Source organism: Neolamprologus multifasciatus, chromosome 4 (assembly GCF_963576455.1).
Source record: "Neolamprologus multifasciatus chromosome 4, fNeoMul1.2, whole genome shotgun sequence".
NCBI classification, from domain to species: domain Eukaryota; kingdom Metazoa; phylum Chordata; class Actinopteri; order Cichliformes; family Cichlidae; genus Neolamprologus; species Neolamprologus multifasciatus.
Genome location: NC_140442.1, coordinates 22,431,493 through 22,453,555, shown reverse-complemented (window position 1 = coordinate 22,453,555; position 22,063 = coordinate 22,431,493). Strand labels below are relative to the sequence as shown.

At 41.9% G+C, this 22,063-nt stretch overlaps 1 protein-coding gene across 1 annotated transcript in view; it reads left to right on the top strand.

The window, feature by feature from the left end:
• Nucleotides 1-4,126: 4,126 nt before the first annotated feature.
• Nucleotides 4,127-22,063, top strand: part of pvalb6 (parvalbumin 6) — a 55,452-nt gene continuing 37,515 nt past the window's right edge. The window contains exon 1 of the mRNA XM_085156742.1: nt 4,127-4,438. The gene's annotated coding sequence lies outside the window, so the exon portion shown is untranslated. The remainder of the gene's footprint in view (nt 4,439-22,063) is intronic.

The following is a 22,063-nucleotide window of genomic DNA, read 5'->3' as shown; positions in this document are numbered from 1 at the left end:
TGAGTGTCAAACATAAGGCCCAGGGGCCAGAACCTGTTGGATGGCTTTGGAAAATGTTAAGAGGGGCATAAATCTTTGGACTTAACTGTATTTTTATGTTTTTTACAGCTTTTTCTGTTCCCCCATAGCCATTCATACTACATTAAAGTGGATAAGTAATGGATAAACAATTGAATGACTGAAAGGTTCCTGTTTTTTTTCTGTCTACCATCGAAATTTAGGTAAAAATAAGAAAATTTTCATCAATCAACAAAAAACCTTCAGTTTTATAAATGTGGGGGAGTCTGGGCAGTGAGCTACCAGAGCTTTTTTTTGTAATTTTGCACATTTATCATATAGAAAAATAGATGCGCTGTTGACATTACACTTCTTTATTTTATGTTAAGAAAACTCAGCGATTAAAAGTGGAATTTCACTCAGCCTGCTTAAGATCAAAACAGCCTGTATGTGTCCCTCGATGTAAAATGAGTTTGACATCCCTGACTTAACAGAAGCAATGATAGCAGTGAATCTGTCAAATAACATTAAGAAAAGTCTAGATGTGTCAATGATTTTCTAGGCATCTGAGCAGCAGTTCTGCCAGACCTCTTGTTCCCCTCCTCCTGCTTTTCCTTCTACTTATTATTTCCCCCCTACTTCTTCTTTGTGCTTCCTCTTCTACTTGCATGTTTTGATTGATTCGTTTTCAAGGTTTTCAATTTCTTTTACATTTATACAGTGGCATTTCAGCCAATCAAAACATTCTGTGAATTTTTTATCTACTCAGTTTAGTCAATTGTGGCCTCAGAATCTTATATTTCCTTTTGTGTTTGTTAGATAGAATGGGGTTTTTTTTCATCAGTTTTATCAGTAAGTCTGGCTATTGTAAGTCTTTTAAAAGCACTGAAAAAAAAGGAGAAAAAAAAAACACCCAAGGGTTACACATGTCATATTATGGCCTCATCATGTCTGTGATGCCAGCGCCTTATGATAGAAGCACAGTATTTGGCCCTGGGCCTAGAATTGCACTGCAGACAATGTGTAGAAAGCAATGTCTCCACAGTCACTCTGTGTCTGTAGGAAAACTTCTCTGAGGATATCCAGCTCCGGGATCAGAATATCCAGGTTGGAAAGTCCTATGAGAACCAGCGTTGTAATGTATATGTATTTATATAAGTATTCATTAATATCAACAAACCCAATATTTTAAATGCTATCTGCATAGACAGTATCTTGGGGTCTTGTTCACGAGTGCGGGGAGAGGGAGCAGGAGATCAACAAACGGATTGGTGCTGTCCACGAAGCTCTCAATTTACTGATCGATCTACATCCCTACCCTCACCTATGGTCACGAGCTTCGGGTAGTGACCGAAAGAACAAGATCGCGAGAGCAAGCATTGGAAAAAAAGGGTGGCTGGCCTCTCCATTAGAGATAGAGTGAGGAGTTCAGCCAATGGGGAGGGGCTGAGAGTAGAGCCGATACTCCTCCACATTGAAAGGAGGCAGTCGAGGTGGTTTAGGCATCTGACAAGGTAACTCCTGGGCACCTCCTGGGTGAAATGCTCCAGGTATGACCCACTGGGAGGAGACCACAGGGCAGACCCAGGACATGCTGGAAAGACTATAGCTCTCAGGTGGCTTGGAAACGCCTTTACAGGAGGTAACTAGAGAGAGGGAGGTCTGGGCTTCTCTGCTTAGGCTGCTGCTCTGAAATAAGCTGAAGAAAATCTGCATAGAGTCTAATAATTGCCTGCATGTAGTATTATTACTTCCTCTTTTATTACTAGTTGTGGCTTTTGTGCAATGGAAGTCTTGCTTTGGATGTTCAGTCTACACTTATGGAGAAAACACCCTGTTGGGTGAAAACATTGCAGACATAACCTATGATATAGCTTTACACGAATGAAAGCAGTGGAAACAGCTGTGCATAGAGACTGCAGCCAAAGCTGATTTCAGCAGTCTTTTATGAAAATAGACACCATCAGTACACTAAATAGCTGAGTACAGCTTTTTTTTGAAAAGGAGAAAAGAAATCCTAGGATTAAACTGTGCATTGGCAAGCATCCACTCTGCTGAAGTGTCCTTGAGCAAATGAATTCTCACCTTGACAAAAATGAATCCCAGCTAGCTTAAGAGTACTGCGGGCTGACCCAGACCTCTGACACTGAACACAAATAGACAATTGCATTAAATCTATATCTGACAAAGCATCTGCATGAAGTGACGCCTCTCCTTTAGAAGCCAGTGAGAAAGGACCCCAAAGAGATGTGAAAAAAGATGCAAAAGCGACCACAAACAGTTTTTTTCATTTTCACTTTTACATTCAGTAACCTGCTGATCAACAGCAGGTGCAAAATCAGGGTTTCTTTATAAAGCCATGAAGAGGAGCAGACTGCATCACCTACATAACCATTGTACTTCCGCTAACTTGAGCTTTTCCAGCAAGAGTGCAGCAAGCTAGCATTTAGCATCACGCTGGCTCTCTCGCATCTGCTCAGCGGTTAGAATTGCTGCATTTACCATAAGTGGGTCCTGGGTTCAAACCAGGGTACGGCTCTTTTGTGAGGAGGTACACTTCTCCCCATGCTTGCAGAGATTTTTCTTGGAGCTCTGTTTCTCTTGCCATGGAAAGGATGCTAGGTTAATACTGTCTATGAGTGGCTGTGGCTTAGGAGCTACACCATGTTGTCAACCTCTCTGTTTCTTACTTTGGCTCCTGAAGTCAGCATGTTGAAGTATCCTCGAGTTGCCCCTGGTGCATCCATCAGAGTGTTAACGTGTATGTAAGTGTTAGATAAAAATACCAGTCTATTTGACTATGTCAGTATAGGAAAATCTTGCAGAAGAGATGCTTAGTTTCACTTCCTGGTCAAATAAACACCTAAAAATATCAAACTAGAGTTGGATTACCAAGAGGATAGTCTATCCCAGGGGCCATGGGTGTCTGTAGGAGTTGACTCGCTTTTTTAAGCAGGCCTAAAGTGGTGATTAGAGGAATAGCAGTTTTCAGTCATGAGACTCAACATTATTTTAATCCGAACCATGATGTTTTACTAAAAAAACCCCAGATAGCTTTATTGTGTTAATTTATTTGAACAGTATCAGAAAACCAAATTTGAAAATAAAAGTGTAAAAACAGCAGTCCTACATGGGACTCAGACTCCTGGAAGCCCCATGGTTTCTCAAAATATGCTCCTTTGTTCGGTGGCATGGTGTTTCATACGTGCAATCAGGCAACCCCCTATGAGCAAGCACTGGGTGACAGTGGGAAGGAGAAACTCCCTTTAAACAGGAAGAAACCTCCAGCAGAACCAGGCTCAGGGAGGGGCAGCCATCCATTATGACTGGCTGGGGGTGGGGGGAAAGAGAAGAGAGCAGAGAGAGGCAGTCTATCCATAGCTGTAATGCATTTTGCTCACATTAAAACTTTTTGTACAGTATGTTACAATCCACATGTGAACCATTACTCTCCTTAAAGTTCCTGAAAGGTATATGTATGCTCACCTCCCAGATTCCATTTTTGTCACCAGCCTCTCACAAAGATCAAGAACCTATCTTTCGCTTTATTTTCCCTCCAATTCTCCATCCGCCGGTAAGTTATTGGTCCAAAGTTAATTGCAGTATCCAACACATCAACACAAGATCGGATTACAGCAAGATTTAATGGATGGAAGGACATTTTCTGCACTCTGAAATTGATTGTCTCCAGGGACCGCATGCATGCGATGGCTTGACATAAGTTGTTCTTGTATTATTTGACGCTGTTAAAGGTTACATAACGGTGCCCTGAAATCTCACACTTCCACTTCTTTTCCATCAACTCATAGCTGAACACATCTATTTCCTGTCAGGCTTTTTTGTCCTCTGGCTCCCTTTTAGACTTTTGGTTCTGCTGCCCTGTCTGCATTTTCTCCCTCTAATCTGTCATTTCCGTCCTCCTCGGATACTTGGCTTTAGGTCATCTTTCGCATGCATCTCACTCTTTTATCCTCCCTCCTCCATCATTTCTCATCAATAAACCTCTTTTTCTCTTTGTTCCCTTCCCTCCTCTCTCCTCTCTCCAACTTTCCCTTCATCCGCTGCAATCCCTCCTCCTCTCAAACATCACACAATCCCCTCCTATCCCAATCCAGTGCACCCTAGCTCTCTCCCTCCCTCTCCCTTTATCTCTCCCTCCCTCTCTCTTTCTCCCCTTCATCTCACCTCCAGCTAGCTAGGAGAATCCTGCTCCTCCACTTGGATCGCTTCAGCCCGCCCCTCTAGTCCACTTTTTCCCTTCTCTCACTCTCTCTCTTTATACCTCTCACTCCCTCTCCTGTCTTGTCTCTCTTTCTCTCTCTTCCTCTCTGTCTGTCCTCCACTTCTTTTTTATCTGCCAGAAGCTCACAGAGGCTCGCTGCTCTATCTTCAACCACTGAAGATTCAGAAGCACTCCAGACGGAAGATCCTGTCACAGAAGGTAAGTGTCTACGCTTGTGTGTTTGCGTGTGTGTGAGTCTTTAGGCATTCACCCTACCCGTATCAGCACCTTCCTCGGGATGCAGATGGGATGGTGAGAAGAAAAGAAGGGTAAGAGAAAGATGGAGTGACAGATAGAAAAAAATGTTGTGGAAAAAGCAAGTTGTGCAATAAATGGGAAAGTGGACAGGATAATGAAAAATATTTGGAAGAGGCAAACAGCTGTGGATGATGGTGAAGGTAATGGTGAAAGAGGGGGGATATTTCAATGCAGCAGTCACATCCAACTGCACCATCCAAAAAAGATGAAAAGAGTCAGAGAGAGTTCAAGAAGAGGGAAAGAGTGATGCTGCAATAATAAAAACAACCAAAATAACCATAACATTAAAAATGAAACACAAAGAGAAACTGAGAGAAATATTTGAGCTTGTGGAGGAAAAAAAAACGAGAATGGGATGCTGATGCTTCCCCGCTGTAGCAGCTGCATGCCTACAACACAGAGGTGCCTGCCTCCTCCTCTCCCGTAAAAATCCCATTCACAAACAGGACCTGAAAACAGGCGATAGTGATTGGTTCCCTGAGCGCTGTGTATGTGTGCTTTATTTTGTGTATGTGTGTGAGCATAGGATCGAAGGAAAGGAAGATATGGAGCAAGAGTGAGTGTGAGCAGTGGAGAAAACACAGTGCATCCCCGTGCGTGTGATGATTTGGAGTGAATGAATGTGCAGGGCGTGTGTGTGTGTCTGTTCTTGTACATTAACTGCACTGCCATAGTACATACTACACAATGCTGCAGAGGCATTGATACAAACAGTGACACTGCATTGTATATCTGTGGAAGCACTTTCTCACTGACACCACAGTCTCACAATGACAGACAGATGTGGTCACAGACTTGGGATGGCAGTAATTTGCAACCAGACCTGAACTCTTCCTCTCTCCTTGCGTCATTCACATTGCCATTCCAGATTGTCATCCCTCTCCCCACCACTGTCACAATCTTCTCTGCCGCTGCCAAACCTTTGAGATTAACAGCTGTCCAAACAGCGACGCTCTCATGACTCCCCAGTTCTGGCCAATTAGAGAGCGATATTTGTTTGGGGAGAGGGGGAGAGTCGGTTGCACTTCAAGTGGAAGGGGGTGATCAAAAATGGTTAAAAAAAATGGATGGAGAAAACTTCAGATGCCTTCTTAGTGTAGGAGTGATAAGTTGGACTAAAAAGGGAGGCGTACAGATAACAATAGGATCCCGTAGAGGCCAAGAGTCAAAGACAGAGGATCACCAAAGCAATTAAAATATATCTTCTGGTAACCATTTGAAGCCTGTGCAAAGATTTAATATATATAATTCTGCAGTACTGATATTTATTCTTGGACTTTATAATAAATTCAGTGTTCTGCCAAATACATAGAAAAAGGCAGATCACGAGCTTTGGGGCATGTAAGCCAAGCATGTCTAACATATTCACCAGTCCATCCATTATAAAGTTGGATGAAAGACATAAAACAGTATTGTCTTTTCACTAGTAGTTAGCTTTTTACCTTAACTTTGCAGCTTGACTGAGACACTTACAAATTATCAAAGAGATATATAAATGTCTGTCATCTGCGTATGATTTGGCATTATATAAATAAAACTGAATTGCGCTAAATGATTTATCACCACTTCCCTATCAGATGTAAAAGTCAGATGTGATGCATGGTAGATATCTTTTTGTGATTTCATGGCAGCCCTACATAGAGCCCTGTGGAATGTAAAATACCTACATATATAATTATGTCAGTTTTCGTCTTTAGGCTCGAGATATGAAACAAACCAAGACAAATTATAGGGACATACAATTTTGTGTCATCTGCATATACAAAAAGTGCATATGCAGACAAAAGAGAAGAGAAAATAGGATCAGACCCTGATGTGTACCACAGGTAATTTCTCTAGATGAGGAATTGGCCCTCCAAAAAAACCCATTTTAGAGTGACATTAACCTATAAAAACATTCTTTTTGCTCCAATATTTCAATAAAAAGGATAATATGAAAATATAGCCCTCTGTATCTGCCTCGTGCTCTCTCTCTCTCCACTCCTAAAACTCACACATCACACAACCCCATTAAACTTTGTCACCACTTCCCTATTAGCTATAAAAGTCAGACTCAGTGCATGGTAACATATCTTCTTGGGATTTCATGAGAATTCAATGAATTAAAAAGCACAGGGCCCTGCGGAGTGTGAAATACCCAGGTGGGAAATAATGCTCTGTGGGAGGGAACCATGAGACGGGGTTGCAGGGTGTGTGTTAGAGAGAAACAGCTTCAAAAAGAGGGAGTGAATGTTTTTCTTATGTCACCGTGTTTGACAGGACAAGAAGATGAAAAGAGGGTGACAGGGGAAAGAAAAATAAAGATTGGTGTGTGGATCATTATATGTCTGTGTATGTATGTGTGTGAAGCTACAGCAATGATGTGCGTGCGCATTTAAGGACACGTCTTGAAAACTGCGGCACAGTATATCTAGTATATCTGTATATTCCACGTTTCTTCAACTGCTGTCATTGCAATATTGTCTCTGTTTTAAAGACTCTCAGACTAGTTTGAGGTACAAACTTGTTTATGTTTAGGTGCTAAAAACTTATTCCAAGGTTGTGAAAAGATTGTGATCTGTAACAAAAAATGCTCCTTCACAGCAGTAACCCTGACGAAACATGAGCTGGGATCGACAGTCCCATCTCGCTAATGCCATGCGTTAAGCTCCGCTGCTTAAGGACACCTTGTGCTAAATGAGCCAAGCCAACAGCTTTGATAAAACACCATTAATTGTTGCCCCAGGAATAAGAACAGGCTGATTTAGGGAGGCACTGGGAACCAGTGTAGAAATTCCAAACCTTCAGTAGCAGATGCGCAGCAGTTGCGCTGATGCGTCACATTAACAGTATGACTGGGACATGAACGAGTGCAGTTATGTGTATATTGACAATGTGTGAACGAGGTGCCACCTGTTTAACAGTGACAGTTTGTTTTAGAAGACTGTGCTCAATTGTGTGGTAGAGTTACACACAGGATATATGAATGATGCCATTACTATATTAGCAAGAATATGGATACTGATGTGCTGTCTAAATCGGCTTTGAAGTCTTAAAATATTATTAGATATGATGTTACGCTACTGACTTTTTAAACAGGAAATTGACAGGAAATTGAGGGTGTGGTCAAAATGAGTAGGATTCATCCTGTGGTGGCTATAAAAATCTGTAATACATTTCATGGTCATCTATCCAATACTTTTCTATCATCTTTTACAGCCTCGGGTAAAGTGGTGGACTGATACACAGACAAACTGACATTAACATCCTTAGCGTACAAACAGACAAAGAAGCAGGAAACACATGACTGACATCAAAGTGCTCTTTGGTTTACAACAACTTTATTTTTTCAAGTGAATCCAAGTGAAACCATGCATAATAATTAAAAAAAAAAACCCTACTGCCTACTTATGGCTGCTGCTGATTGTGTTCAGGGTTTTATTTTTTCCTGCGTATTGCTGAGGAGGATGTACTTTGGCCTACGATGCAAATCACCCTTTGCCTATCTTTTGTCCTCTGCTGCCCATTGTTGCGGCACACATGTTGTGGAGACATGACTGTAAATGTGAGCAGGCAGGATGGAAGCCCATTGGCAGAGGGATGGGTAGGGAAAGATAGTGGAGTAGCTGTTTCTGGAAGCGTGTGATAGCACATAAGAGAACATCATGAAATCAATAGTCAGAATGTGAGCAGCATATTGACGTTTCTTCTAGACCTTTATTTATTTATTATTTTTTATTGTTATTTTAAGCATCACTATCATCATTGTTCCTTATTTTTGGTGCTTTACTTCCTGAATATCTGTAAATCCGAACATTCTTCCACTGATCCTCCACATTCTTTCACTTCCTGTGATCCGCAGTATCTCGAGGATGAGACCTGACTACTGACCATATGGTTACCCCGTCACCACGGTTTCTTAAGAGGTTGTCTGGATAATTAAAACACTATTCCAAGGAACGGAACAGAGGTCACGCAGAGAGAATTTGCACTTGAGCTGATTTCACGAAAAGCACAATTAACCCCCTGTTCAGAGGGCCCTCGTTGAATGGCGTTAATTAAAACACAGATTTTTAATAAAGATGACTGAAGAAGAGGGAGTCGCGTGGTTTTGCTGAAGAGATGGAAAAAAGGTCAACCGGGGTTCGGCATTTAGGAACAATTGATGTCCATTTTTTAAATTCTCACCCCTATCCAGTGTGTAATGCACACGGATACACAGAAACAGGGCCTGTAACGCTGGGCCAGTCATAGGTGACCCCCCATATACCCCAATGCACCCACAAACTAAGCAGTTGCATTTACACAGCACAGAGACACATTAACAAATGACCCTGTTATCATAATGGGCCCGACAGAAGGCTGTGATAGGCGGAGCAGCTCGCTATACACTGGTGGGTTTTCTTTGCCAAGGTCAAGGACAGATGTTGTTTGTGGCGGTTGCGTTGGGAGAGAGCTTGATGGTTTCGATGATACGCAGGCTGATCATTAAAAGAAAACGTGCCCAATGCTGCCTGTTTACAGCTTATTATTGGGTGTGCTGGCCTGCAGACACACGTGTGTAGACGCTGCCGCGTGCGTATATGTGTGGCACTGGGACTGTGTGTGGACTGCATTGGTGCTGAAACAGAGCCACCTCCTAACAAAGACTTATGAGGCTGGAATGAACAGCTTGTATCGAAGCATCAGATGTTGCGGTTTGGCTAATATTTGAATAAGTGATGGGATTGTGGCAGTGCGCAGTTTACTGCCAGACAGTGCTCAGCTGCACACTGTGTGGTTGTGTCAAGGTGTCACATGCTACCAGAGTGAACAGCATGGTGCAACAAGCGGCAAATTGCCCAGCAATACTGGAAACTTGCATTACTTTTAATGGTTTTGGGGGATATAGGGCCTCTTCCTCTTTGTTCTATCAGTGTAGCTCATCACGTAGCTTTTCTCCATCCAAAGTAATGTCACTAAATCCACATAAAGTCACTATTTCTCCAAAGGCAAAGAAGGCTTTCCTTAAGGGAGCTCCAAAGGTAATTTGAGCAATTAAAAGGGTCGATGTGGACTTGTAAGGTCAGTCGGTGAGAGAAACTTGACTATTTTTAGTGGGGTCACGAAGTCTGTGCTAACTTTAGACCATCACAGAGGTCAGTCCAGAGAAACAGTAGTCAGCCCACTTCCAATTAGAGTACCCATGACCTCTTAAATGAGATCATTAACAACCCGTTGGTCAGATGGGAGAAGGAGTGAGCAAAAATTGGATTGAGAGTTTTCTTATTATTTTAGCTGGGTCTTTTTTAAGAAAAGGAACATTAATAGGATGATGATGTGACCTATTTTGTCAAAGTCACTTAAAGCCTCCATCTATGGGGAGCCAAATCTTATCACACACACGTACTCACACACACACACACACACACATATATATATATATATATATATATATATATATATATATATATATATATATATGAATGCCGTGAATCCTCAGGTTAAACATTTACTGTTCAACAAATGCACAGCAATTATTCAAATACAGCTTTGTCACTGGTTTAAATTTCATGCACGTTCTGGCTGGTTTCACAATAATAAGGCTGAAATGAAACAAAAATGCTACTTTGGATTCAACGAATAGTTTGGAAATTACAGCTAAGTTATGATGAGGACTCGACATAAGCAGCAATGTGGAACTTTCGCTTCTTTGCTATTATTACACATCCTTCTATAAAAAGTAATTTTAGTAAATGGCTTTCTTATTTCTTCAAGAAAAGCAAAATCTAGCAGATCAACATCACATTGATTAAACAACAGCAGCACCAACAGCATAAATCTCTCAAATACTCTCTAATGTGGAGAAAAAGTAGTTAAATGGAGGGATGGTGTTGCCACAAAGCAGTTGTGGCCTTGTAAAGACCTGTTTATTTAGAACAATATCCATCAATCCCCATTTAATGTTAACATATACCAGGCCACATCTTGCCTCTTAGGAATAAAGCCAAGGATGCTGATGGTGCGTACATTTCCATTTATCACTTCTTCCTCTTACCTTCCTCCCCTTTCATCTGACCTTCATTTCCAATTCCCTGACGCTACATTCTGTTTAATCCAAAACCCTTATCCAATCATCCACCCTCTCTCTTCCCTGCTACCATCTCTGTGCTATCACCTGTTTTCCTGCTGGTTTATACTGAAATGAAGATGACAAATCTGCATTTTACCATTAGATCTCTTCTTCTGTACTGGTATTGTGTTTCTCATGCACTCTGAGACTGGACTGAATGATCCTTCAGATTGAACAGAGAGCATCATTTATCTGCAACAAGGTCACTTAACACAAAAGTGTAACCCCCCCTTTAGTCCCATAGGCTTTTAGTGCCATACTAGGAGTCTATAGATCCACCTGGAGTTTATTGAATTGCCAGGTAAAGAGATTGAGACATTTTTATTTCATATGTAATAGAGTTCTGCTCAAGTTCATTGCTGTAGTTTTGTCAAAACCATTCGTGTATCGAGAGGTTCACATTTAACCGCAGAGGCTTAGTGTGGCTATATGTGACCCTAATATTCATGAATATGTTCATAGAAATGTTCTTACATTCCTCTCTAAAGTAAGTGCACATGCAAGTTCCATTGAAGTGATGAAATGTGTACACTTACCAGTGCTGTTCTTGGCCTTCATGTGCATACATCCTAATTGGTATCTGAAATCTGCCTTCAACCAGGACCCCATTTCTCTTACTGACCTTGAGGTTGAGGTTGTCAGCAATGCAGTAAGCCTGGCTGTTCAAAAACCCCCAGCAATAACCAACATTGTGAAAATTGTGCCTCTTCTGAGAGACGCAAAAAACCCAACACATCTGGCATCAAACTTCATGTGAAAAGAAAACAAGTATAAGGAAAAGAAAGAAGGAAGCAGGCGGAGGAAAAAGAATACCTGATGTGTTAGGAAATGGCAGTTATGAGGTTATGAGGAAACAGTTTGAAAGTTTGAAAACCAACTCATGTTTATTTTTGTATTCCTATTGGTCACATCTAGTAGTGAAAGTGCTGCCTAGTAGAATATGTCATGTTAAATTTTACATGTAATTTAATTCTTTATTGATAGTGAACCATAGGACTAACGGCCTTGTTTTGTTTTAAAGCATTAAGAATGACCCACAAAAATCTATTAATATAGTTTAGTTTAAGGGTGCGGATTTACGTTTCGCCTTTGTCATTTGTGTGTACGCATGACCCGAGGGTCTCTACATCTGTTTGCAGAGTGCAAACAGATGCAGGAGTTTAATCCTGGATTCGTGTGTGAATTGGTCATATGCAATATTTAAGCACAGGTTAGTCAATGAGGTCCTATGACACTGTTAAGTCATCTGTTAACATGGGGCGTAATATTATTAACCCAAACCAGCAATTAAAATGAAAGCTGGCTCAGTAGTTTGGGTGCATAAAGAGCAAATGAAAGCTAAATTCAAATAAAACTGAGTAAAAAACTGGAACAAAGAACAAAGCACAAGGCTCCGCTGTGAACCGCTGTGTTTTGGCTGACAAAGGTGAATCTTTGTGCATTCCTCTTAATGCCAGTGACTTCTGACAAAATGCTGGTGAGCGTGCTGAGTACACGTTGTCACATCCTGCACGTTGACTTTGATGTGTAAAATTGGTGGAGCCCCCTTTTAAAAAGTAAACATTTCATTATAGTTAATTAATTGTCTTTGCCAAGCCCTGTTCTACTTTGTGTGATACCTAACTAAAACACCATTTGACTTTATATGATGCATTTGAAACAGACCTGCCTTTTAATTAAAGACAAATATATTTCTAGGCTTTAAATACAGCAGTGTTTTCCCAGCAGGGTTAACAAAGCCCCGAAACAGACAAAAACTCTCTCTGACAGTGTTCCTGCCATAATGCACTTGTTCCTGAAACCCATTCACTTCCCTGTCATATTCAATCTGGCGACACAAGCCTGAAGCCTGTGGTATTATCAGTAAGAGGCACTAGGTTGAAGATAAACAATGGTTTTGTCATATTTAACCAAGGACTGGACTCAGAAGGCAGGACTTGGAAACTGACTGCAGTTTCACCGGTTTTTATTGCAATGATAAAAGTGTAATTTATGGGCAGGTAAGTGATACTGGCAAGTGGAGCTTTCTCTAAAGGCACAGGATAGGAGGCTCTGCCAGAGAGGAGGGGAGTGATTAGTGATGGCCAAGGTGAGTCAGAGATGATCTTGCAGATTTTGCAATTAAACAGGCAGGTCCAAGGCAGGTAAGTGTAACTTGTCACAGTTGGAGTGGATGGCAGGGAAGCTCAGGTGAGTGGAACTGGATGTGTGAAACAATGTTCTTAATGAGACAGGAATCAAAGGAGCTGAACAATGGTTCAGTATTTCTAACTTAAACAAAAGAAAAAAACCTGAGAGAGTAGAGGTGACCGGATCGATTTAGTTCTCAACAGTATCACTACCGACGCTGGTATTGGCATCGCATTTATACTTGTGCCAAAGCACTGATTTAAATTCTAGGTCTCCAAAAAAAACAGATTCAAAAAGTAGTAAAAAGCTAAAAGGTGTGATTTGTTCTGTTAACTAATTATTATGGAAAGTAAAACGTGTTCAGAATTTGCAAATTAATGATGATTCGTCTCATAAATTATGACACACTGCTCTCCACTATAAAAAATGTCTTTATAGGTTAAAAGTATCTTTATTTGTATTAACAATCTTGGCCCTGCATTTACTTGGTATCTGATCGATTCCAGAATTTGCAGTATTGCGCAGCCCTAGAGAGGAGGCAAGTGCCCAAAAATGAAGGCTAAGCCCACAACCACGTCTAACAAGGAGGGGTGATCCACAGCTCCACCTGAAAGTGGGGATAGAGAGTCTGGAGAGAGAGAGAGAGAGTGGAAAAAGGAGGAACTTTTATAGCTGCAGTTGAAGTTGGGGCTGAGGATGCTTTTTGCTTTCTATTTCAAGCGTGTGTATGGGCATTACATACATTCATAATGCACTTTGTAGTGCACGCTAACGCATACATAGAACTGTGTAAAACTCGGTGTGTGCGTGTTTATTCATTCCCCTCCCTGCGGGTAGAACTCAGTTTCACTCTCTGTCTCTTGTCGCTTTATAAATGAATGCACATTTGCTTCAGTATATGGGAAAGCGCGTATTCTGTCCTCAACCACCAGCCTCGGGCACATTTTCTGTCTTGTCCATTTCCTCATGCTTCGTAAGAAGGCTGGGGCTGGCAAACAGGCCTGAGGTGATTCCAAAGTGTAGACCGAGCGTCTGAATGAGCACGAAGAGATGCGAAGGGTGAGAGCTGTGTGTGCGCCGTCCCAAGAGCGCTTTAGCGTGTGAGCAGTCGAGGGTGTGCTAGTATTGTTGGAACTGTTTAGGTTTTCTGCTGCAAGGTCAGTGGAGCTCTGCCACCCCATCTTTTTTCCTTCTTGCAGCACTGCAGGAGCTGCTGTCAGTGATGGGGTGGGAGGTCTACGTGTGTGTGTGTGGGGGGGGTGTCAGCTGCTGACCAGGCATCGCTGCCAGGGTAGGATACAGGGTAACATGTATAAACGGGCATCCATGCGCAAACTCATTCGTGCAGGGGAATATTGCTCAGTCATGGAGGTACAAATTCAAATGCATCCAAACACACCGTGCCACCAGCATCTAAAAAGTCTACTGTTGAGCACTTGACTTGCCATGTGTGTGGATAGCCATCCTTCTCCCTCTCTCACCCCTCTAACTGCATCATTATCCAACTGTGAGGATACACTGGGAGTCTATATTTAGGAAAAAAAACCCCACAAACGGGCAAACTCAAGTGCAATGCAGACTAGTGTGTCAATGTACAAATCACCTGTGTAATGATGCACAAAATCAGGCAGAATTATAACATTCTGCAAAATGCATTTCTAATTTCTCCTCGCTGCAGTAAAGTCAAGCTATTGTTATGTTAGGAAGTGAGTGATGGTGCATTGTAGTACCTTCTCTGGCGTCAGAGCATGCCACTTTGCTGACTCAAGGTCAAACTCCCTCCTTAAAATGAAACCAAAAGAAAAAAGAAAAAAATCAGTCTACCATGTGGGCAAATGCCCCCAGACACTTGCCTTTATGTCAAATACATTTAACCAGTCATCAAACTGTGACTTTAACAAGCCCTCCTCTCCTCGCTGCCCACCTCCCTGTCTCTCCTTCCCCCTCTCTGTTCACTCACATCACAGACATGGCCCGGAATACAAATTGTGTTTTTCTTTCTTTAATGCTGAGGAGAACGAGAGTTTGAGTGAAAGTGTCCAACCAAAGCTAAAAACGAGGTGGCTGCAAGGCGTTAAAGCGACTCGTCAGACAAGAAAAAAACAACGAGCGGACAAAGAAGTGAAGAGGAGGTGAGGTGAGGTGAGGTGGGAGAGAAAAGTATAGGTAAATGGAGGATGTGTGAGCAGTTAGCGACAATGAAGAAGGATACAAAGACGAAAAGGCAAAATGCAGATAGGAGGTGCTCCGTGAAAGCCAGGCAGCTGGACAGACTTCAAAGAATTCAACTGTCTGCTCCGGCCTAGGAAAACTGCACAGAGCTGCAGTCGGTGCGTTGATTCTTGATGCTCAGATGCAAAATATTGTTTAACAGGGCTTTGATTTCTCAGCATCTACCTGAGAAACAATCAAAAGTTATTTAATAATAATGGCCGTTGATTTTGTCATAATGCATATCTGACTACTTAACCAAGCTTTCGGGTTAGGCCGCAGAGCCTAAAGAAGTGCACATTTCTGCATGTCTTTTCACTGGATGGGTAAACTGAACTCCAAATGGAAAATCCAGCAAAGTGCCCGTTTCAGTTTACCCTCACCCCTGCTTTGCTTAGTTCTCCAGGGCACTGCAGCATGACACAGTGCATAGTTTTTCTGCATGAACAAGCATCTGCCTGAAGTGCCTTTGAGCAGGACGCTGAAAGGGACTGCTCCTTACCGACAAGGACAAGAGTCGTGATGTACAGACCGTGGCACTCATGAAGCAAGCCATAACTCTCGGTAAGGCAGGGTTGTCCTGCGCACCTCACGGACAGTATGCAGTGAGTCAGGTCTCAGAGTCCATCAACCTTCATTAAAATCATCAGAAAGGGGTCTGCTGCCACTCACCCCAAAGGATCTCTCGCTCTGTCCGCTGGACGGACGTCTTGCAATGTTTCACCGAAGCTGTCTCTTCCCGTTTTTCCTCACCAACGTCAGAGGAAACAAAGGGGAACAGGCAGACGGATGAAGAGGGGAATCAGGACCCAAAGGCCGGGGATGCTTTTTGTTTGTGAGACTGTGCTTTATATATTTTTTATGTCTGTATAACCATGACGACCAAGAGCCTGGAAGAGGTCTGTGTCTGCATGAGTAAAAAAAGAGACACGTTTCTCATGACTCCCCCTGACCCTAGTTAGTCACGACTCAAACCATATTTGTGTTGCGTTGCCCTAAGTGCCACACCAGCTAGTATGCACACAAACTCTGTGGCGCATTCAACGTCTGTCTCATTTGATTAAAGGTTTTTCCTGCACAAAGCCCGGCCAAACTGGACTCCATCACTTTAAAGGAGCCAAGGGGGAAAAAAAAGGACCCTTACATCACGCTGCTGGGAGCCAGCGAGGCATGACGAGGACTGCAGTATTTTCAGTGTGTGTGTGTGTGTGTGTGTGTGTGTCTGCACACACCTGCCTTTAACAACACTACATTAAACTAATCAAGCCTCTCTAATATTCACTGACACAATCGAGGTAGAAGTGGGTTTTCACTGTGAACCGTTCAGTTGAAGGTCACAGTAAACACTCCTCCACCTGGTTTCGCTTTTTTTAAATGGCTTCATCAGCCATATCCATCAATGCCACACAGTGTGCGATAGCAGCATGATGTATAGTGCACTTTTACATTTCTGCCATGAAGAATCAAAGTAAACAAAGAAAAAATACTCATATCGTAAAAGACAGCAGAATCGTTCCCAGAAAGACCGGAGGCTGCCATTACCGATAAAGTTGTTTTAAGCTACAGTCATATGAAAAAGACTGTATGCAGTCTGCAGAAAAAGTCCACCTTTACTACTTCCATAGGAATTAAGAGGGCAAGTAGCAGCTAGATGCTGACAATCAAATTCACTTGATTAATTGAGCATCAGCAAGTGTGAGCACCTCTGTAAAAGGAGAAGTTTTCTCAGTTTGCTGCACTGGGAGGATTCAGGTGTGTTAACACACACACACCACAGTCTTTCCAGAACCTCTCAGGAAAATCCCTCCAAGGTCAGATGGAGCAATGCACAGAGAAATGGATAACAACACAAGAGCTGCATCTCAGACTCTACAGGCCACAGTTAACGTGTTAAAGTTCATGATAGTATAATTAGATAAAAACTGAAGAAGTATGGCTTGTTTGGAGCTGGGGCTGCCTCTTGTCTCTAAAATGAACATGATAGCATGGCTTAGGTTTGCAAAGTTGGGTCTGAACAAATCACAATGTTCTTTGAACAGGCAAGACCAAAGTGGAGATTTCGGGCCTAAATGCACAGCTCCACATTTGGAAACTAAACATGGTGGTGGAGGGGTGATGATCTGGCCTTGTTCTGCAGCCCCAGGAAACTGGGCATCTTGCAGCTACTGAGTCAAACATGAGCTCCTCTGTATATCAAAGTATTCTTGTTTCAAACGTGAGGCCATCTGTCTGCAATCTGCCAATTGCTTCGCTTTATCTGAATGATACCAAAAATGTAAGCAAGTATGGAAGTAAAGTTTATTTGTGGTGATTTTCACAGACATGTAAGGGCTGTAGAATAGAAACAAGACAAAAAAAAGCTGGGAATGTAGGAAGCTTGAAAGGGTCTAAAAACCTTCTGAATGTACTCTGATTACGTCGGTTAGAGCTGTTTGCAAACGTGGGAGAGAGATTAATCTCAGAAGACCTGCTTCTTGAACTTTGTCATGCAATGACAGTGATTTAACTCTTGCAGTCAGTGGCTTGTCTGGGTCACTCACGAGTGTGTGCTTGTATGTGTCTTCGTATTTGTGTCTTGACTGTAAATTATGCATGCATGTGCAGACTTCATACTCTATAAGAGGAAAATATATGGTTGGATTTTTAACTCTGTTAAAATGTGTGTGCGTGTGTGGGTGCATATGTGTTTTGGCTGCATTCGGACCTTTGGGGTCTTTGTCTTGCAATACTGCTGAATAAAACAAGTGAACAAGACAGTAAAAAGGACAAGGCATTGCAGTACAGAGACAGAGGAGGGGAGATGGTGACACTGATCACAGAGACAACTAAAAAACAGAGATTCCCCCGTCAAAGCCAAGGTCATCCGAGTTATAGGAATGATCTTGGGGAAGTGCATATTATAATCTTCTTTTAGCTATCTATCAATTTTTTTTTGGTTTTTATTAAGGTTAATACCTTTAGAGTTTTTTCCTTTTTGCTTTACTACGTATCATGTAACAGTCATAAAATTGGTGTTGGCAGGTGGGGGTTGGTGTTCAGGGGTCATGGACAGTAACAGTGAACACATCAGCATGTATGACAAAGTCTTTTGTCATTCTTTATCTGTATCACCCAACCGCTGCTCACAGAACTCAAATACAGAGAAGCTGATAGCTAGATTATCTAGACAGTTAAAACACAGTTTGTATAAAATGCAGCATAACTGATTTTCTATTTTTTCATTGTTTTTTTTTTTTTTTTAGCGTAACACACTGGTGGACAGTCAGTTGACTTTTACTCAGCAGAGGCAATGCACTGTAGATATACTAGCTAGCTGACTAGCTGAGCACATGCTGAGGATGCTTCAACACTCCCTCAACTTGAGGATGGTTTTAGTTCATACAAGCCAAAAAAATAATCAGATCCACTTTGGATTTAGAAACTGCAGGACAAGCTGATAACAGACAGCCATAATGTGCTGATGGTTCATGTGATACCCTTCTGTCCTTGCAATGGACATATTTAACACTAAACTATTTAATCATATATTATTGTATTAATATTATTAATCTAGGCAGGTGTAATCTAGACTTAAGTCTGCCTTAAGTTGTTGCACGTCTGCAAGCAGCTTTGCAACCCACAAACAAATCCAGCTTTTTTTCCTTTTTGTGCAAAGTCTGACTTAATCACTGTCATCACCATTGTGACAGATGCAACGTCTTTTTTGTATGGGCATCTTACTTCATATACTTCTTATACTTTTCATATATGAACATAAAATGCAAAAAGCAAATCTAAGAGAGTACAGATGTTAATAACAATTATCTTTTGGATTATAGTGGCAAATCCATCCATCCATCCATCCATCCATCCATTATCTTCTTCTTCTTAGCTAGGTCCTGGGGGCCTAAGCACAAAAACTCAGATCTCCCTCTTCCAGCTTACCTGGTCGAACAGAGAGGTATTCCCAGGCTAGCCGAGAGATATAATCTCTCCAGCATGTCCTGCATCTGGCCCGGGGCCTCTTTCCAGTGGGACATGCCCTGAACACCTCACCCAGGAGGAATCCTAAACGGATGCCTAAACAACATCAAATGGCTCAATTGAATGTGGTGGAGTAGCAGCTCTGCTCTGAGTCCCTGTTGAGTGACTGAAGTCCTCACCCTATTGTTAAGGGACAGGCCAGCCACCCTTTGGATAAAGTTCATTCCTGCTGCTTGTATCTATGATCTCGTTCTTTTGATCACCACCCAGAGCTTGTGATCATAGGTGAAGGAAGGGATGTAGCTCAACCAGTAATTCAGCAGCTTTGCTTTTCTGCTCAGCTCTTTCTTCACTATGACAGACTGAATTACAGAATTGTAATTAACCCTTTATTGACCATGGGCCCACCGGCGGGCCCATTTTACAGGTAAATTTGAAGGGCCGGTCAATAAAGGGTTAATATACATTTAATTTGGCCCTAACACTGAACCTTGTGGTACACCACACACAATGTCCAAACATTCAGGTCTATACTCATCCATTCATTTATCCATTGGTCGAGAGACAATTCAACACAGGTCTAACAAAGACAGGCAGACAGACTACCTGCAGTCACATTAACTGTCTTGGACTGTGGGAGGAAGCTTGAGTACCCAGAAAGAAAATGCAAACTCCACAGAGAAAGAACCAGATGGTGGAGTCAACTCCAGACCTTCTTGCTGTGAGGCAACAGTGCTAACCACTGAACCACCATTTTGAAAAAGGAGAAGGGCAAGGAATACCTTATTTTAGGGGGGGGGGGGGGGGGGGGTTCATCTGTGCCAGCTGGAATGAAAATTTCCTTTGTTCTATGATTGCATGACTTGGGAGGACAATTTTAACCCAGAGGGTTAAAACATAAAGTTAGTGCAGCTGCATTGAAGTTCTATTTATCTCTGCAGGCAGACTTGCAATAGCATGTGTAGTGCCATGGGTTCAAATAGCTAGTCTTTTTTTAAGCCTCTGTTATTTGATTGAGAGTGTTATACAACAAGAAGAATAAACTTCTTCCACTTTACCGTGTCTGCAGCTCAACACACCCTCAGATGAATATCTGTTTCTTCGACAGAGGAGAGCATCTCACTGGTTACACTCATTGATACATAACAGCAGCGTTCATTCCTCCAGAAAAGATGCCAGTTCAAGCACTGCACCTGAAACTTAATCATAATTTGCAGTGATTGTGCAATCATTTTGTCATAAGTAGCAAAAGACTCCCCATAAGGGCCAAAACTATTGCTTATCAGAGGTTAAGACTGGATAAATGAGACATATAATTTATTTTCCCCACATTGTTTTCACCGATTTCTTTCACATTCCATAAACCTCTTATCTACTTTCCCTGATTTAAATTGTTAACAATGGTGGCATTTTGTTGATAAATGCAGAAACCGCATAAATCTGTCCCACAAGTGAGGCTCACACAAATATCAATCCAAAAAGTAATTAATTCAGAAATTCTCCTTGGCGGTTGCAAATGCCTTACTGATTTCTACCATGAAAGATTACTCCCATTCAGACACTTCCATCCAAATACAGTGACTCTTCTGTCTTCCCCAACAAGTTATAATAGCCATTTTTACACCTCATTGAGCCTAGAGGCAAAATTATGACAGTACAGTATTGATGCTGTTGTCTATTTAATGAGCTAGATGAATTAATCCATTTGGAATTAGAAGAAAAGAGAGAAGGCGAGAGTAATGGCTTGGCAACAGTTGGGACGATGGCATAGAAGACACATTTATCACACAGAGCCAAAAACCTCAAGGGGGACTGTACCAAGTTTGATTGTGTGTGTACATTTATATGATATGTTGAAGGTATACATTTGTACCTCCATGTCGGTGTGTTCGTCTACATATTCATGGATTATAAGTCAATTTCTCAAGACACAGAATGACTCTATGTTTGATTCGGCTATTCTAACGCAGGCTGACTGGCAAAACATGACAGATAGTTTTCCTGGAAAGAGAGGAAAGGAAGAAGAGGAAATGCTGGGCACAGAACTGTTGGTGCAATGATTGGGCCATTGGCTGCTCATCGCAGATGTGCGTGTGTGCATTTGTGTATGTGTGTGCATGTTTTGCGTGAGCTGTATCCAGGTCCTCCTGTGGTCAATGCAGTGCACCTGGAATATAATGGCCCATTTGCTGTGGCCAAATGATCTCGTGGGGGACGGGTGTGTGAAAGGAGAAAAAAATTAGAGGTTTAGGGGATTTAGAGGCGAGAGAATGGGGGAATTCAAAATGCACATATGAGACCACGTATGTGTGCCACTTCCAGGAAAGGAAAGTGGAAAACTATGGGTGGGAATGGTGGAGATGAAAGGGAAAGAGAGAGGGGAAGATTGGGGGGGATAAAGGCTAAATGAAAGGGAAGAGATGGATGGAGAGCCAGAGAGATAGATGAGAGTGTTAATTTAGGTTGCAGGGCCACATTGTTTCTGTAGCTTCAAGGGGATGGAGAGGAGTCACGTAGACAAATGAGGCAAATAAAATTAAAAAAAGAAAACGTGGAAGCAAAGACACAGAGAGTGTACATACAGGAAAGCCTTGTTGTATTGCTACCTTTTCACTCTGCTTTTTGAAAATGGCTCCAATCCCAATAGATGATATCATAACACTGATTTAGAGTTACTTCAACATGCCTCCTCTCCTCCCTCCTTTATAAACTCTGGGGGAAAAAAGCACTTTTAAAATCGGCAGAGCTGGCAGATTCACTGATGCAGTGAAGTTATTCCACCAAAAAGTCCTCCGACTAAACGATCCTACTGGCTTTTCAACCATATCAAACAAAGGATATTTGGAAGAACTGTAGAATCCAACATTAAGAGGCAGGTGGGATTGATGTTGCCCACTTATTTTTGGGATCACTTTTAAGTGTCATTTTCACATGGGACTTACATTTATAACCAAGTCCTTTAAGAAGTTTCCACATCTGCTAGTCCTCTGGGGTCTGCTTGGATCTGAGTGGTAGAGGTGGGCGGATCTATGCAAATATTGATAATTTTGATACCAACGCTGGAACTGGTATTGAATCAATACTAGCACAGTACGATCAATTCTTTGTTTCTATCCTCTAAGTTGAGTATG